General features: G+C 39.7%; 1 protein-coding gene across 3 annotated transcripts in view; it reads left to right on the top strand.

Annotated features, from left to right (window-relative positions):
- Window positions 1-12,240, top strand: part of MKLN1 (muskelin 1) — a 387,994-nt gene that overhangs the window by 151,607 nt on the left and 224,147 nt on the right. For all 3 annotated transcript variants that reach the window (XM_043966412.1, XM_043966411.1, XM_043966413.1), the window contains exons 3-4: window positions 94-164; window positions 8,846-8,944. The gene's annotated coding sequence lies outside the window, so the exon portion shown is untranslated. The remainder of the gene's footprint in view (window positions 1-93; window positions 165-8,845; window positions 8,945-12,240) is intronic.

The following is a 12,240-nucleotide window of genomic DNA, read 5'->3' as shown; positions in this document are numbered from 1 at the left end:
TGAAGAGACAAGTCTATTCTCTCTTTTCAGTGTATAAACACTTGTTTCTCACTTTATCTTTTGAAGATGTTCAAATTTGTATACTTTTCTTAGGGTTCCTTTGAAAGAAGATTTCACCCAGTTTTGATTTCTGTAAGAAGAATGCTTGAAAGAGATTGACTTTGGTAAGATTCATTTTTTTACTCCCTACTCTTATAGGATAATTAATAGTTGGGGTTCAAGTACATACATTTCTACTTCCCTTTGTTATAGCATATTTAATCTTTTCTTTCTCTTATTGGTATTAATGCATAATCCTGGCTAGTTGAATTGAGGGTCCTTTGTATGTGATATGTCACATCCTAGACCCTTGCTCTGATTTAGTAGTTCTGGGATTTGGCCACAATTTTACCTTTGGCTGGTGGTAACCTGTGGATTTTATTAGTACTTTTTCCTCCAGCTCCCATACTTTTGAGCAATTTCCTTTTATGATTCATTGAAATATAGTGTTCAAGTTTTTTATTTGTGTGCTTTATCTGAGAGCCCTCCATTTCTTATATTTTCTCTCCAAATCCTGTTTTCTAGGTCAGTTATTTTTGAAATTAGATCTCTCCCATATTCTTCCAGTTTTTCTGCCTTATGACTTTGTTCTGTTATTTATTTTTTTTCTTTTTGGTGGGGCAATGAGGGTTAAGTGACTTGCCCAGGGTCACACAGCTAGTAAGTGTCAAGTGTGTCTGAGGCCGGATTTGAACTCAAGTCCTCCTGAATCCAGGGCTGGTGCTTTATCCACTGTGCCACCTAGCTGTCCCCTTGTTCTGTTATTTCTTATTATATTAATTAGTTTTTGAGTTCTGTTTCTTCCATTCTTTTAAAAAGTGTCCTACTGGAAAAAAAAAAAGTGTCCCACTGTTTGCAAAGTTTTCCTGGCTTCTGTTGTAAGCTTATCTCTTCTATCAGTTTTCTTTTTTTTTTCTTTTTAGGCCTCAGAATCACTCATGTACACTTTTAGTCATTTTTTTTTCTGGATTCTTTTTTCCCCCCTGGACTTCTGTTTGTAGTTATCTCAACATTATTCTACTCTGGGGTTTTATCTTCTCTTGGGCTTCTCTTATTCCATAATATTTCTTCATTGTATTACAAAATTCTTTTTGCTTTATTTCTTCTCCTTTCTTTTTTTTTGGTAAGGCAATTGGGGTTAAGTGACTTGCCCAGGGTCACACAGCTAGTAAGTGTTAAGTGTCTGAGGCTGGCTTTGAACTCAGGTACTCCTGAATCCAGGGCTGGTGCTCTATCCACTGTGCCACCTAGCTGCCCCTCCTTTCTTTTTTATTGTTGCTGTTTTTCTTTTTCCTTCCTTACCCTTTTCCATTAGAATTATGACTCTTGGGCTTCAGGTCAAGTGGCTGAAGACTCTAACTGAGCCCTTACCAAGTGTTACTTCCACCAAGGGTGCCATTGGGCCCCTTGGTGTTTGTCTGAGGAGTCTGCAGCCCAGAGTCGGGATTGCAGGGTGGAGGGCCAGAAAGGACATGCCAGAGACAAAGAGGTGCAAAAGAATTCATTGAAAGACTGCCCCACCTTCAACAAATTCTAAATTTCTTTTAATAAGAGCTAAAGGCTATTTATATAGCATTTACTATGTGCCAGGCACTGTGCTAAGTGCTTTACAATGATTATTATTTCAGTTGGTGCTCCCAACAACGCTGGGAAGTAGGTAGTATTATTATGCCCATTTTACAGATGAGGAAACTGAGGCTAAGTGGCTTGCCCAGGGTCTCACATCTACTAAGTGTCTAAGGCTGAATTTGAACTCCAATCTTCCTGGCTCCAGGCTCAGCATTCTATCCACTGCACGTCTCAAGCTTGGCAGCTGCAGGATTTTTAAAGTAGAGAAACTAGTGTTCTCCACTAGAGAGTGATTCCAAAATGACTAAATGGATTCCTTCATGAAGTGCTTTCAGTCCTAAAGCTGGAGTCATTCTTAAGTTCTCTACTAGAGGAAATAGGCTCCAAGTATCTCTGACATCCCCAGCTGATGGGGCTGCTTTGGAAGGGCCTAGGGTGGGATAGGAGAAAGGAATCCAACAGAATAAACATTGAAGCTGTTTTGGAGGGTCTCTAGTGAACTTTCTTTCCAAAGCTAGCCCAACTCTAAGGCTCTGGACATCAGTTTGGGGGCAAAGGAATTGATCTTACAAACTTGTACTGTTTTTCCCTCTTATTTCCCATGAGGATTTTACCTTGTGGGTTTCTCCTCTTTCTGTCTCTCTCTTTCACTTTGTCTCTTTCTCTTTCTGTGTGTGTCTCTTTCTCTGTGACTGTTTTTTTTTTTCTCCTTGTCCATCTCTCTCCTTGACTTCCCCTGTTGCTCTCTTCCAATCTCTTCTCTGGCTCTCTCTCCTGGTCTGTCTTTCTGGCTCCATCTCTGGCTCTCTCTTTTTCTCCCCCACTCTCTCCATCCCTCCCTCATTTGGGTTGTGTCTCACTGTTTTTGAGAGGTTGTATAGAGAAGCTGGGTTTTGCTGCCATCTTCCAGGTAGATCCTTTTGCAGGAAAACTCTTCTTGGCCGCTGTGTCAGGTGAGAAATGTAGGGATCCAAGCCTGAGTCCCTGCCCCAACACTTAGTGGTGGGGTGAGCAGGGTTAGGATGCTTCATCTCTCTGAGCCTCAGTTTCCTCCTCTGTAAAATGGGCATAAACACACTAGTACTACTTATGGGGTTTTGTGAGAAAATTATTTTTGAACCCCCTTAAGGAACTACAGAAATGTGTTTACTAATTACAAGAATAACTTGGGGAGTGAGCTACTGTAATCAGGAGTGTAATTTCTAAAACTTTTGAAGACTTGATCAGAACAGTTAGCACTTCTTTAAGGTGCTATTAACAACTCTTTAAGAGCTCCTTCTTTTGAGAACTTATGGAAAGCTGCTGGAAAAGGCACTGGATTTAAAGTTCAAGGAACTGGGCTTGAACCTCATCTCTACCTTTTAACGCCTGTGCCACCTTGGCCTACTCAGTTAACTTCTCTAGGTCTCAGTTTCTTCATCTGTAAAAAGAAAGGGGTTTGAATCAGATGATCTCTTTTTTTTTTTTTTTTGGTGGGGAAATGGGGGTTAAGTGACTTGCCCAGGGTCACACAGCTAGTAAGTATCAAGTGTCTGAGGCTGGATTTGAACTCAGGTACTACTGAATCCAGGGCTGGTGCTTAATCCACTGCACCACCTAGCCACCCCCTGAATCAGATGATTTCTAAAGCCCCTTCTACCTTTTTTTGTTGTTCAGTTGTTTCAGTTATGTCTGATTCTTCGGGACTCCATCTGGGGTTTTCTTGGCAGAGATCCTGGCGTGGTTTGCCATTACCTTCTCCAGCTCATTTTACAGATGAGGAAACTGAGGCAAACAGGGTGAAGTGAATTTGTCCAAGGTCACACAGCTAGTAAGTGTCTAAGGCCATATTTGAACTCAGGAAGATGAACCTTCTTGACTCAGTGCCACCTAGCTGCCCTTCTAGTTCTAGGATCCTTTTTTAGTCAGGGCCATTTCCTGCAATTACTGATAAGCCCTTCGGAGGTTCTCTGCAGCCCACAGACAAAACAATTAGATAATGGAAAAAATTTGGAGGAACTGAAGTATTCAAGGCAATTGGGGGTGGGTTGGGGGGCATGGTGAGGGGAGGTGGACTTGAGTTAATACAGAATTGCCTTAGGAAAAGAAAGGCTTCTGCTGAGGCATAAACAGTATACCAAAAGATCCTAGTGACTGGAGTTTTTAAGAGGCTTGGATTCTTTTTTTCTGTCTTTTAAAAAATATCTCCCCCCCCCCCCCGCCAATTACATATTAAAACAATTTAAGTTTTGAGTTTCAAATCTCCCTCCCTCCCTTCCTCCCTACACCCCTACACAAGAGGAGGATCCAGTCCAATATAGGTTATACAGGTTGTGCATTGTATGCATATGTATTCCTATCTGGTTAGTCTCCATTAGCACCCAAGGTGCTAATTTGAATGGACATTCCATATCAAGTCAACATTTTTTTCATTCCTAATAAGGAGGCACATTTACTTCTTGGTGCATGCCCACTTAAATCTGATTAGTCATTTCACAGCTGTATCTTGGGGAGAGAAAACCTCAAATGTTTTTGGTTGAATTCATAAGCAAACTAAAAGCAAAATCATTTCTTGCTTCCTTACTGGTCCCCTTTGCTTATAATCTGCAAGCCAATAAACGAAAAAATGTCCCCCCTTCACGGTTATGGTTCTCATCAGTTGTTGTCATTGTTTTCCAATGTTTTTTTTTTTTTCTCGTCCTTATTTTCCATGACCCTTTTTAGGAGCCGGCAGCAAAGAATTGTCCTTACCTGATTTTACACTCTTCCCCTCTGCTTTCCATGCCTCATTCTAATGCTATTGCCACACAACACACCTGACTGTTATTGCCTGGGCCTGCCGCATCTTTGTCCACTGATTTGTGATCCACAGGGTTGCTCTGGGACGTTTGCTTCAAAACAAGGGTCAGTCACTGGGGGGAGACACAGGATCTGAACACAGGTTTGTTTGTCATCGTTAGGTGGTTTGAGGACATTAGATGAGAGCACAAATTTGTTATTGTAGGGCTGCTGTGAATGCTAGAGCTGTGTATGCTTGATTATTATTATAGAGAGTGGTTTATGACAGCTGGCTCTGATTTAGTTATTTCCTGAAGAAGACACTTTTGAACAATTATTTAAATGCCTCTCCTCGTGTAATTATAATAATAATGATGATGTTAATTTTGCAACAGAATCTGCTGTCCAGGGTGTGCACGCTTGACAGTTATTGCTTTTAGTCCAGCTTCCTTTTATGTACTGATGTCAGCTGTTGTTGCTTAGATTCTTTAGATCAAGAACAGGGAACTTTTTTTTTTTTTTTGCCTATTTAGGGTTACTGCCCTGCAGGCCAAAAAAAAAAGAGAAATAATGAGATCCACAAACCAGAAACTACTTCATTTTTATCCTTAGGAAGAGAAACATAACCCATTATACTCTTAAAATTATGAACAAAAAACCCCCTTGATTTAAAAAGTCCGCAAAATGTTACACAATAAACTCCTTTTCTAATAAGTGGTAGCTGGGAGTTTTGGATTGTCAGAGTTAGACTTGGGTTCAAGTCTGGCCTCTGATAGATAGTTGTGTGATCTTGGAATAAACACTTGACATCCCAGTACCCCCAAACATCCCTCCCTCTCCATTTGGACATTGCAGAAGTTACCGATCAGTTCTAAGGAAGCCTCCTCGCTGACATTCCCTACGTCAATGAAATAACAGATTAAGAACAAACAAAAAAGAACACAACAAAACTCCAGTTCAAATTATGTCAGGGTGAGTAAAGTGTACAAAAATTGGAAGGGTGCAGGACCAGGATGGGACTGGGGAGAGACCTGAGGCAGGGAAACCAGTTGCGTTTTGTTTTGTTTTTAAAGGCTATTGCAATAGTTCAATTGTGAAGTGATGAGGGCTTGCTTGCATTAGGGTGGTGGCAGTGTCAGAAGAAAGACGAGGGTGTATACATGAGATATTATCAAGGGAAAGATGGCATCATTTGATAAATTATCGAATATTGGGGTGGGTGGGTGTGAGAGAGAGAGTAACTGGGTAACTGGGAGGGTGGTGGTACTTTCGATGGTAATAGAGAAGTTCTGGAAAGGAGAGGGTTTGGGGAGAAAGATAATGAGCTCAATTTTGGACCTCTTGATTTTAAGATGTTTATGAAACAAGATGTCCAATAAGCAGTTAGAAATGTGAAACTGGAGGTCAAAACTAAATAAATCTGAAAATTATTAGCATAAAGACGATAATTAAATCCATGGGAGATGATATGATTACTAAGAGATGTAGTATAGCAGGAGAAAAAAAGAGGGCTCATGATAGAGCTTTCTAAGTCGCCCACAGTTAGAAGGTGTGACCTGGATGAATATCTAACAAAGGAAACTGGGGAGAGGTCAGACAGGTAAGAGGAGAACCAAATAGAGTAGTGAGGATGAGCCACAGTGTCAAAGGCTGTAGGGAGGTCAAGAAGGAAGAAGATTGGGAAAAGGCCATCAGATTTGGCAATGAAGAGATCACTGGCAACTTTGGAGAGAACAGTTTTGGTTAAATGATGAGTTTAGAAGCTAGACTGTAGAGAACTAAGAAAAAAGTGGGAGGAAAGGAAGTGGAGGTACTGATTGCAGAAGGCCTTCTCAAGGCTTAGCCACAAAAGAGGAGAGATGTAGGACAATAGCCATTAGTGATTGATGGATGGAATGGGGATATTTTGAGGATGGGGAAGCTGGGGGGCAGGTTGGTGGGCAGCAAGGAAGTCACCAGTAGACAGGGAGAGATTAAAGATAATTGATATTGGAGATGATAGAGAAGGCAAGAGGCAATGGGATCACTTGTGCATGTAGAGATGTTTGCCTTGGCAAGGAAGTAGGGGGGAAATGCAAGGGATGTGGTGCTGCTGTTCTCTTCTGGCATGGCCCTCCTGAGCATTGCTCTGCTTTGCTCTAGGACTTGCTGGGTTCTTCCCAGGAACCACTTCTGCTCCATCCCACAACTGGACCTGGCTGACTTTGCTGTGTCTTGCTGTGACATTGGTTAGGGCCTGTCACTCCTATCTTCCTCTCTGCTCTCCTTCCCTTTTTCACCTTACCTTCAAGTAGTATCCCATTTAAATGATATTCATAACCACTCCAACTTCAGCTTGTCTCATTTTTATCTCAAAAGGATAGCTCCTTGGTCCTGTATCACTAAGTAGAATGGTCATTGGACAGGACTAATCGAAAGTGATTGTTCTACTGACTGGTCAGTGTGGGGTAAGGGCAGGTGGCATTAGGTAGAAGGGGATGAGAAAGCTATTCGATAAATTCCAGAGGCTCCTTAGTCTCCCTAGAACTAAATGTAAAATCCTGTTTGGCTTTTAAACCCCTTCTTAAGCCAGCCCTTTCCTACCTGGCTAGTCTTCTTACAACTTACTTCTTTATGAACCAGTGACTCTAGCCTCTTTGCTGTTCCTTCAACAAGACACTCCTCACTCCATGCATTTTCGGTGGCTGCTCCCATTTCGAGAATTCTTGTCCTCCAGATCTTCACCTTCTGTCTTCCCTAGCTTTCTTCAAGTTCCTGCTAAAATCTCACCTTCTACAAGAAGCCCTTCCCAAGCCCTTAATGCTACTGCCTTCCTTCTGTTGACTCCAATTGATCCTTTTTGTATTTTATTGTCTTCATATTGTCTCCCCCATTAGACTGAACTCCTTGAGAACAGGGATTATTTTTGCCTGTCTATTCCCAATGCTTAGCACAACATCTTGGCACATAGGAGGCAATAAATGCTAGTTGACTAATTGAGAGCTTGTTGTTGCTTAGTCATGAGGGACTTCTTGTGATCCCATTTGGGGTTTTCTTGACACAGATACTAGAGTGGTTTGCCATTTTCTCCTCCAGCTCATTTTACAGATGAGAAAACTGAGGCAAATAGAGTTAAGTGACTTGCCCAGGGTCACATGGCTAGAAAGTGTCTGAGACAGGATTTGAACTCAGGAGGATGAGTCTTCCTGACTCTGGGCCCTGTACTATATCCACTGTGCCATCTAGCTGCCAATTGAAATCTAGTTCCCCCTTTTCCATAGGCCAGGTGTTGTTAACCTGAGGTTTATAAACTTTTCAGAAACAATTTTGATAACTGTGTTTTAATATAAGTGGTTTCCTTCATAATACTGTGTATTTTATTTATGTGTTTAAAAACATTTTTCTGAGAAGGAGTCTTTTCCCAGACTATCAACAGGGTCCATTGGACAGTAAAGATTAAGAACCCTGCCATTGTCTCTGGGCTAGGTTGGGGGCCAATGAATATTTTCAAACAGTCCACACCTAGGGCGCTGGCAGAGCATCTTTTGAGGCACCAGGTAAATGTTCTCTAGAAGGCCTGGCTGCTAGTTTTAAACAACCTGGGGGAAAGGGGAAGTCATAGGAAATTATTCTTGAATTTTCCAACAGTTTAGCTTAAACATAGATTACATTATTCATCTATGGGGGTCCAATTAAATTGGTCCTGGCCAATTAAATTCAACAAATGTTTATTTAAGCACCTGCTATATGCAAGGAACTGGAGATACAAAGACAAAAGAGAGAAAAAAACAGCTGGGAAAACAGCTTCATTATAACAGGAGTACAAGTGGTGAACAAAGAAGTAAATAAAAGATAATTTGAAGGGGAAGATAGCACTGAACTGGAGGGGATTGGGAAGGAGCGGGCACAGGAGTTGAGCCTCAAAAGAAGCTGAGGTTTCTGAAACAAGCAGGTAAGGACAAGGTATTCAGGTATGGGCGACAGGTTGTGCAAAGGGAAGAAGATGGAAGATGAAGGAATAGTGGATAGACTGACCATTGGGACTGGAACAGAGTAGGTATAATAGGGAATAATTGTGAAACACCATGGGAAAGGTGGGTTGGAGCCAGATCGGGAAGGTCTTTAAGTGACTGGCTTAGGAGTTTACCCTGTAGGCAATAGAGAGCTACTGAAGATCCTTGAGTGCAGTAATTCTGTTCATCAATGGACTGTTAGTGCTGAAAGGGACCTTAGGGATCTAGTCCAACTTCCTTGTTTTATACATGGGGAAACTGAGTCCGAGAGAGGAGGTGCCAGCCATAGGTTGTCCAATGAAACCAGAATATCTCAGACTCAGACCAATTCGGAGGAATGGGGCTGGGTGGGGGGTTGAAATGATAGGGATGGAGGAGAGCTGGAATACTATGGTCAGGAGCCCCCTAGGGGACAGAGGAGAGCAGTGCACAGAAATAGAACGCTTTGCTGTTCTTACTTAGGATTTTTGTTTGTTTGTTTGTTTCAGTTCCAGAAAAGAGAGGACCCAAGCAACAATACTTACTTAGTTCAGAAAGAATGTAGTGAGCTGGGCCAGCCGTAGAGTTCCACCGGATCTCAATTTTGCGTGAGTATATTTGCTTAAGTCACTTCTTGCTTCTTTTTTTAGCTATTTCTCCCTCTTAACATGACACTAGTTCCCCTGCTGCTCACACAAGCCTCAAGGTCAAGCCAAGGCTGAAGTGTTTACAGAGGGCCCAGGCACTTATAGGGAAAATCATAAGCAGTTCATTCCTTGACCTGGTTTGAACCAGTAGGTTCAGGAGAATGAGGAGGGGAAGGAACAAGTGGCCTGACTCTAGGGTCAGGGCCCTAGAGTTCTGGGGCCAACAATGAACTGCTTTTAGATGCAGAAAAAACTTTTACATTAAACACTTTAAATAGCATCAGAACAAATGGGTCTTTCCTGAATATGGTAAATATTATCTTATCTAAAACCAATCTGTATTGGAGAAATGCTAGAGGGCTTTCCAATAAGATTAGCGATAAAGCGAGGATGTCCATTGTCACCACAGTTACTTAATGTAGTTCCAAAAATTTTAGATCTAGAAATAAGACAGGAGAAAGATGTTGAAAGAATAATCAAAAGCAGAGAAGGAAAAAATATGACTTTTTGCAGATAATATAGTGGTTATCGTATTACCTGGCAGCAAACTGGTACAGTGGTTAGAACACCACTTACTAGCAGGATGACTCAGGGCAAGTCACTTAATCTCTTTCTACCTCAGTTTCCTTAACCATAAAATAGGAGTAATAATAGCACCTATATCACAGGGCTATTGTGAGGATCAAATGAGATAATATTTGTAAAGTACTCAGCATAGTGCCTGGCACATAATAAGTGCTTAATAAATGTTCATTCCCTTCCCCTTTCCCTATTTAGAAAACTCCAGAGATTTAATCAAAAATTAATTGGTACAATAAAGCAACAGAATATAAAATAAACCCCCCCAAATCTGCCTCTTTGTATACTGCCAATAAAATTCAGTAAAAGAAAAGAGACAAAAAGAAATTTCATTCAAAATTGTTATATCATGTATAAAATATCTGGGAGTCTACTTACCAAGACACACATAAGATTTATATGAATGGGGGAATCCTATTAACAGAAGACTTACATAATTGAAGAAGGATTAATTGCTTATGTTTGAGCTATATTAATATAATAAAAATGATAATGTTATCTAAATTAGTCTACAGATTCAATGCCTTACCAAATGATTAATTTATAGAACTATATGAAATGATAACAAAATTCTAGAGAACAAAAAGATCTAGAAACTTAAGGGAAATAATGGAAAAAGGGGGAAGAAAAGGCACTTAGCATTACCAGTTTTCAAACTATATTATAAAGCAGTAATTATCTAAACAATTTGGTAATGATTTAAAAAAATAGAAAAGCATATCAGTGGAACAGATTAAATACACAAGACCCAAAATCACAGTAGCATAGTGTTCAGTAAATCAAAGAGTACTGACTAATGGATAAGGGACTTATGCAACAAAAACTTCAGGGGAAATTGGAAAATGATCTAGGAGAAATTAGGCTTAGATCAGTATCTTACACCAAATACCACAATAAACTCCAAGTAGATAAATTACTTAGATATAAAATCTTATACCATAAACAAATTGGAGAAGAAGGCAAGTAGATACCTTTCAGAATTATGGATAAGGAGAATTCTTGACCAAACAAGGGACATAGAGGGAGGTGGTCATAAAAAATGTGCCAATTTTATTATACAAAATTGAAAAGTTTCTTTAAAAAAATCAATGTTCAAAAGGAACTAGTTAACTGGGGGGAAAACTCATTAGTAAATTTCTCTGATTAAGGTCTGATGCCTAAGTTATATAGAGAATTGGTACAAATTTATAAGAAGAGGAGCTATTTTCTAATAAACTGTTAAAGGTTAATAGGAAGGTCTCAAAAAAGGATAAGCAAATTATCAATGTTAAAAATGTTTCAGATCACTAATTAAAAAATAAAAGTTAAAACAGTGCTGAGGTTCCACTTCATTACTCATTGACAAAGATGACAAAAAATTACAATAGTGGAAGGTTAGTATGAGGAAAGGCAAACCAATGCACTGTTGGTAGAGCTTAGAATTGGTCCAACCATCCTAGAAAGCAATTTGGGACTATACCTGTAAAATCATTAAAATGTGCATATCCTTTGACCCAGCAATACTATTACTAGGTATATACCTGAAGAGATTAAAGATAGGAAAAGGTATATATGTACCTTTTTTTTTTGTACACATGTACCAAAAATATTGACAGCAGCACCTTTTATTTTAACATAGAACAAGAGACAAAATGGGTGTCTATCAATTGGAGAATGGCTCAACATGTTATAGTATATAATGGAATGTTATTGTGGTATACAAAATGATAAATGGGATGAATTCAGAGAAACCTGGGAAGTCCTTTTTGAACTGATGTAGAGTAAAATGAACAGAACCAGGAAAACAATTTATACTACTACAACATTGTGAAAGAAAACAACTTGGAAAAACTTAAGAATTCTGATCAATCGATATAGTGGCTGGTCATGATTCTAGAAGATTGGTGATAAAGCATGCTTCCTACCTTTTGGGAGAGAGGTGGTGAACTATAGGTGAAGAATGAGACCTATATTTTTAAACATAAGCAATCTGTGAATTTGTTTTGTTTGACTATGCTTATTTATTACAAAGGAAGGCTTTTATCTTTTCAAGGGAGAGTTGTGGTAGGGAGTAGGGGAGAGTAATAGTGATACCAAAAAAAAAAAAAAAGGAGAAAAGAAAGACAAGAGCTTCAATGAAACATTTTAAAAACACTCAGAAGAGAGTAGAAAGAATTTTAGAAAGGAACACAAACAGGGCAGTGTTGGTAATAGCATGTTAAATTTAATATATACTTAAAAAAAATTCACATACATGACCTTTTTTCTCTTTCCTTTTTTACTATTAAAAAACCCCAAACTAAACCAAACAAAAAAAAAAACCCAAAGAAACAACAAACCCAGTAAATTGCTCAAATGGCAGAACTTCTGACCTCTTTGGTGGTCTGAGGTTGCTGCTGCTGCCACCTCCTGGGAGAAGACAGACCAGCTCCAGGGCCTGCAGGGCACAAACAAGATCTGTTTCTAACCCAAAATGGGTTCTTTTCTTACGTTATGTTTTCTTGCATCTGTCCCTTGGACTTCATCTTTTGATCAGACAGAATATCTTCGTTTCTTCTGATCTTTCCAGCAATTTTATGTAGACTGATGATCAAAAGACCTAGATATTAAGCCTGACTCTGCCATTAACTAGCCACATGACCTTGGATAAGTAATTTCACCTCCTGTGTCCTCATATAGAATTTATAGTTGGAAAGGAA

This window comes from Dromiciops gliroides, chromosome 5 (genome assembly GCF_019393635.1).
Source record: "Dromiciops gliroides isolate mDroGli1 chromosome 5, mDroGli1.pri, whole genome shotgun sequence".
In the NCBI taxonomy this organism is placed as follows: Eukaryota; Metazoa; Chordata; class Mammalia; order Microbiotheria; family Microbiotheriidae; genus Dromiciops; species Dromiciops gliroides.
This window is presented reverse-complemented; position numbering and strand designations above follow the sequence as displayed.